The 6,710-nt window shown below is 44.6% G+C and overlaps 1 long non-coding RNA gene across 1 annotated transcript; it reads right to left on the minus strand.

Annotated features, from left to right (window-relative positions):
- Positions 1 to 634: 634 nt before the first annotated feature.
- LOC307215159 lies at positions 635 to 3,013 on the minus strand. The gene is made up of 3 exons (XR_013838333.1): positions 2,982 to 3,013; positions 2,203 to 2,545; positions 635 to 1,523 (listed from the first exon to the last, which is right to left on the minus strand). It is a non-coding gene; the product is annotated as an uncharacterized lncRNA (long non-coding RNA).
- Positions 3,014 to 6,710: the final 3,697 nt, after the last annotated feature.

Genomic DNA, 6,710 nt, shown 5'->3' on the forward strand with positions numbered 1-6,710 from the left:
TGGTTAAATTATCAGTTTCCCTTAAAAGTTCACCTCAGTGGGCTTTGGATAAGGAATTGCTAATGTCTTGTCACATTTCACATGCTGAGGCACTGACATGCTATTCCTCCCCCCCCCCCAAAAAAAAATAGTGAACCCATATTTCATTGTATTGTCCCTTCTAGTAGCTGTGCCTTCTCTTTGCTTCCCATCGAAGAGGTTTTTCCTCTTCAGAAAAGCCTGTATTTGATTCTGAGCAAGTGGGCAAGACAGCACCACTATTATATTTGCATTTTGTTTCTACCAAACAGCATCCATGTGGCATCCAAAAAGATTCAACTTGCCCTCATCTTCTGACTCTTCTCTCACTTTTCCTTCCTTCCTTCCTTCCTTCCTTCCTTCCTTCCTTCCTTCCTTCCTTCCTTCCTTTTTGCAAATTTTAGGGAGGTATGGGTGGGTTTCCTCTGCACAGGGACTGAGCTATTGTGAAATAAAGATACAGCGTTGTGAGCAATTGTCCTCATGATGATCACCTCACTTCTATGGGGGGAAATAGAGTTTTGTGTTCAGAACCCATTTCTTTGCAGAAAACATGTATTAAGGACACTGTCTTTTTATTCAAATTATGTTACGTAATTTTCACTTTTTTTCAGCTCAGCACCCTCTGCCTGTCCCCAGCCCAAATTCATTGTTCTGTACACCAATAAATTGGCAAACTATGAAAATAATAGCTCTGAAGGAGGAAGATTCTTTGTTTTAAAACATTAACAAACTATTAGAAACAAGGGTTAAATTTCAGACAATATACTGTCAGGAGCAACCGCAGGGGCCGAGGGCTGTATGGAGACTATGATGTGTGTGTGTGAAGACTTTGAGCCTTTGATTCCTCCATTGTCCTGATCCAAATGGCCCCCATTACACCTGCTGTGGTTGCGCCACGAGGAGTGCTTCCATTAGCACCAATGAAGGAAGTAATGCTTTCACATTCTGTGCTAGGATTTCATGGGAAGAATTAGCCAAACGCCTCTGCTAAGTTGACGTTTGCCACCCACAGGTGATGATGAGCTATGATCTCAGAAGAGAGATGAGCAAATGCCTCTTCCAAGAAAGAATCTGCTGCCTGAGCATCTTTTTTTATAATCGATTTATAAAACTGATTTCTTATAAAGGTACTCAGGGCAGTGGATGGTTGATTTAAAAACAAATAGATTGCAGCTACTGTTTTGCTCTCATTTATTGTTAGCGACCTTATAAGAAATACTGTTCAAGCTACCAGGATGACTTGCAGTTGCACAGCAAAGCGCTAGATGACAGCAGAGAGGCTTCTGTTGATATCCCTGGCCGCCAAAGCAGCTGGCGAAACAGCAACTACAGATGATGGCATTCCGATTTCCAGCTGCACTAAGGGAGTTCACTGTCCTGATGACATTGCTTGGCTGTAGTCTGCTGTTATTAGGATGAAAAGTGGGTGAGGCAATATGGGATGGTAGGCTGAGTCACAGGCAGTGGAGGTTCTGGTGAAAACCATTTAAGGTGCCTGAGTTCTGAAAGAGAGAGAGGCTAATTAAATTAATTAGTTTGTTTTTTTTAAAAGCAAATAAATCAGTGCTCATATTGTACCAAGGGCTCAAGGTGGGCTAGATGGCTAAGGGCGTGTCTGGATTTGTTTCTGCCCCAGATCAAATGCAATATAGGGCTGCTGTACAGGTTTGGCCTCTTAAATGCAGACGGGTACATCACAGGATGACACAGCGCCATTATCACAAATCATAATGCAGCTCAGATGCTGACTCAATCATTATATTCACTGGCAGTGCGGATAGAGCAAGCTGGTCACATGTGATATGAAAACAGCTATCAGGCCTTGCGTTTACTCTAGAGAGTCTTGGCAGGATTGGAACCAGGTTGTTTAAAGTTTTTTTTGCTCATTCAACTGGCCACAAGACTTCTTCATCTTAGGTAGCCTTTTGCAGCTTGTGGCTCACCAAGCTGCATGCAACGCAACACTATTGTGGCCTGTCAGTCAGCCAATAAAATTAAGTCTTGCTTCTGATGCCCATCTGCCCAGGGGTGCAAAAAATAAATAAATTAAAATGGGGATTGTCAAGTACTTGGCTGACTCACAACTTGTGGTAGGCAAAGCAGTGTAATTTATAATTTGGAATTAATGGTCTTACTTGGGAGACTTGCTCTTTATATGGCAAAGTGTGTTACCTCACTCACTTCCACGTGTGGTAGGTCGGCCCTGCAGAGCCACAGGGCTTTCTTGCTCAGTAGGCGGCGTGGGATGATGGGCTTCCTTCCCAGAGTCTTGCCCCGATGGCATCACGGAATGGATGGGCTGCGTTCAGCTTAGGAGGTCATGATGTGCATTCCTCGCCTTATGTATCGGATTAAACCCAGCCACTATGCTTCTTGCGCATCTGTGTGTGGCTGACAGCAGGAAGCAGGTGAGGACTCACTGTTAAAGTAGTTACTGCCAACAGGGATGAGCAAATCTCTCGGTTTCGGTTTTTCTCGGGTTCTCGTTTTCCCAATCTTAATTCAGTTCTCCACATCTCTACATCTGTTGGTGATTAAAAAAGAGAGAGATCCTCATGAAAATTCATTGTTTTAGTGCAAATTTCTCCCAATAAACACATTTTTAGCAAACACATATTTCCCTTAATATTTGTTTTTTCTCCAGTAAATGCATTTTGTCTGATATTTTTCACTAATATATGCATCTTTATGCACACTTTAGTTATATGCATTGTTGTACGCATTTCTTGGCTGGAGAACTGCTTTGCAGAATTCAGACATGCGTGACGTTTGAAGAACGGTTGCATTTCAGTTTGCGCATGGTTTCAGAAAGTATGAATTAGGTGAATTTTCCTTTACATGTGAGCTGAATCAAATTCTGCCTTCCAATGTATTTGCTGCCAATGTAGTTGCTGTCCTGGGCTCCCTTGGGAAGAAAGGTAGCATATAAATTTAATTATAAATAAAAGCACAGTGGCAACCTCATGCCTGCCAGCTTCCTGACTAGTCCCTCTGCTAGCTTCGTTTCTCGTACAGTCAATTGTGTGGACATACAACTGCTTTGGACTGGTACAGTTAGGACTCCTGGCATCAGATGCCCATCACATGTGCAGGCAACTTTTGGAAACATGTCTGTTTCTCAAGAACAAAGAGAAACATGGCTCCTAACAGACCAAGCTCTGCATTATTATGATGGGCCAGTATGCAGAAACACCGAGGAGAAATCCACACATCCAGCCAACTGATCTTTTATCCTTGGTGGAGATGAACCTTTCCCTTACTTCTGTCGTAGGTGGACTTTGTCAGGAGAGGAAGCAGAGGTTGCAGCACTCCTGGGATTATTGACTTGCAAGACCGGCTGAGAGTTGCTTGCGTGTAATTTTGATGGGTGTGGGAATAATTTGCCTTGACTGTCCTGTCTTGACGGAAGGGAATCAAAAAGAAAAGTCTAAGCTTTCCAAATTTTGTCGCAGGGAGTTTCCTTAACGTCATGAGAGAAGTTGGCTGGGCAGCTCCAGAGGCAATCTAGGTCATAGTCAAATGGCAGCTTCCAGTTTCATGCCGAGGTGGAACACAGCTGGAAACTGTTGGCCGTGTGCGCGGGGGGAAATGCAATAACATCCCTCTCCCTGGCACCTGCAGAAAAATCAGCTGTGTGGCTACATGTTTCAGTGGGGCTGTGGGTGTGATCCCTATTTGTAAAGCTGATTGTTTGCTTTAGGAATTAGTGGTTGATGTTCCTTCAGTGAGAGGTAACGAATGCTGGAGATGTTTGCCTGAATGAGCAATGCACCTGCAGGCTTACAGCTGAGATCTGTGGGGGTGCTGGCTAAAAAGAAGGTAGTGTATAACCCGGGGCACAACAGATGATAATTCCCACCCCCTGCAACTGGCTAAAAGCCAGTGTGGTGTTCAAGTTAGTGCTGTGTAGTGGTTGGAGAGTTGGACTAGGACCAGGGAGACCATTTGCCTGTGAAGCTCACGGTATGATCTTGGACCAATCACTCCCTCAGGGCTTGAGCCTAGAATGCATGGGTCCAAGTGGTTTTCCGCTTGCCTCATTTTCGGGAGTAAGATGGCATTAAATCACACCGTTCAAGTCAGAGCTAACTATGAGCAAAAACACAGTGTACACTGCATTGCAGCGGGTTGGGTCTCTTCCAACTTTATGATTCCGTGATTCTAGCCTACATTCTTGCTATTGCTCTTTTGATTTAGTCTTATATATGACTTTGAGTGGCGTGTGAGCTCTCACACAGCGAGGAGAATGTAATTAACCAAGATTAACTGAACTTGGTTTTGATTTCATGCACAGGTTCCAACACATCATGGTGCTCAAAGGAAGTATCTTTTTTTAAAAAAATTCTTATAACTTCACATCATGTTCTATGGTTTGGCCCAGGGAAAGAAAACAAATTCAGAACTTGAGCTGTGGCTCAAAATAAGCCTTGGGGAAGATATATTCCTTCCTCATAAGCGTATCATGTGGCTTAACTTGTTGAAACAATGTGTGACTAAAGTAAAAACCTTAACAGTGAGAATTGTGCTATACGTTGTATGCACCACATGCTCATTCTTGTTTGCTGGCTACGAGTAATATTTGTATGTGTGTGTTTTACAGAAGATATTGGCACAGTCCACATGAACAGAGCTAATAAAGAGAATTGCAGCCCTTCTGTGGAAGCAGAAAAAGTGTAAAATATGGTAGTCAATACAGAATGCAAACTGCCCAAAACTCTCAGTTTCCATGTTCAAAAGCATGTTTCTTGCTCTTATGGCTGTGGCTTGAAAGTGCGCAATCAATGGCTGCTGAAATTTCAGCGGTCAGAGATTAAGCCCAATAACATTTTCAGCAGCTGGGGGTGGGGGGCAGAAGTTCAATAGCTTGGCTTCTTCCATCTCAGTGACATTTTAATGTTCAGCGACAGCATCGTGGTTCCACTGTGGTTCAAGTGGAACCAACCCTTGTTTAAGGGGCTCCAATTGTCCTCAAATGTTTCTCAGAGCTTTAAAAACAAAACAAAACAAAACACCACCCAGTTTTTTCCTCCTGACATAGTATTCCATCTATGCATTGGTAGCTTGCAGCTCTGCCTAACTAGCTGGCTCTAACCACAAAAGAGGTAGCCTTTCTGAAGAAGCTCTGGGGTTCAGCATCTTGTCTAGCAATTTCACGCACCATATAACACTAGTCCACCATGGCCAAGCTGCAGACTCAGAGGCGTCTCATTTCCTCCCACTGCAATGGCCTCCTCTGCTTTCCAGCTCATGGTGGCCATAGTCTGTAGCAATAACACTCCTCTGCAAACTATGGTTAATGCAGGGATGGGGAGCCCATAGTGCTGCAGCGTGGTCCCACTTTGATTGTGACATCTGAACCGAGCCTACATTTTCCAAATAGCATTGTTGTCGGTGACTCGTCTCCAGCTCTCCTTCAATATCTGCCAATCTACAAGTTGCATAATGTCCACAACCTTTGTACCAGGCACAAATGTGGGCAGCGTGCCGACCCCAACCCAAGCCCTTCATGATCCTCATTATCAAATCTTCCAGCAAATCCTGTTTTCTCCCCAACTCCCAAGATGTGTTATCAGAAATGGGTGTTTTAGGGATCATTCTCCTCTGCCAGGCAAACAGCCCCCTGCTTCTCTCCTGTGGTGCAATGGGCCAGTGCATTGGTGATTTCAGCCCACCCAGGGATCGCTGTAGGCAGAATTCATGGACTGTAGGAGGTTGGACTAGATAACCCTCAGGGTCCCTTCCAACTCTACAATTCTAGAATTAGAATACAGTGGTACCTCCAGTTACGTACGCTTCAGGTTACATATGCTTCAGGTTACAGACTCCGCTAACCCAGAAATAGTACCTCAGGTTAAGAACTTTGCTTCAGGATGAGAACAGAAATCGTGCTCTGGGGGCGCAGCGGCAACGGGAGGCCCCATTAGCTAAAGTGGTGCTTCAGGTTAAGAACAGTTTCAGGTTAAGAACAGACCTCCAGAACGAATTAAGTACTTAACCCAAGGTACCACTGTATTGAAGCCAGAAGCTAACTGTATGAAGCACACACGTATTAGATGACTTCTGTCTTACCAGCAGTGGTAAACACTGGATAGCCCCCATATCATGCCGATTTCTAGCTTCATGAGAGTTTTTTTTGTATGTTGTGTTGTTTATTTTTCAATATGTTGCTTTGCTTCAACATCTGCTTTAAGGTTACTGTAGTGAGGTACAGGAAAGGGGTTAGGGTCATCTTACCTTTACCATGCTAGCTGAATTTGCACAGGTGCCTAAGTGTGCGTGTTTACCTTTTTACTGTTTACCTTTGTCTTGAATCTTTGCCATCGGGGCTGTGACACTTCATTGCTGTGTCTGCTTGAACTCACACAGCCAGGGCTCCTATAGAAAGTGTCTCTAAATATGCAACGGTGGCTGGTTCCCCTCAGCTCTTGTTGCAGTGATGCCAAGGCTGGCTCACCTATGAAGCAGAGTGTAGTAGCCGCCCGAGGTGGTGGAATCTCATGGGATGGTGTGTGGTCCCCCCCCCCCCGCCATGGGTGCCCCACCCCTGCAGTCATGTGGCAACAGCAGCTTCTGGCGAGATGTCACAAGAGTTCTGCGCAACCCCAATAAGTGAGACTTTGGTAGCAGGGTAGCGGGGCTGGAATCTTCCCGTTTCTTCTCAGGTGGCGAAATGGGATAAGTCAGGGGTC

The sequence above is a fragment of the Podarcis cretensis genome, assembly GCF_951804945.1.
Source record: "Podarcis cretensis genome assembly, chromosome: 4".
Taxonomy (NCBI): domain Eukaryota; kingdom Metazoa; phylum Chordata; class Lepidosauria; order Squamata; family Lacertidae; genus Podarcis; species Podarcis cretensis.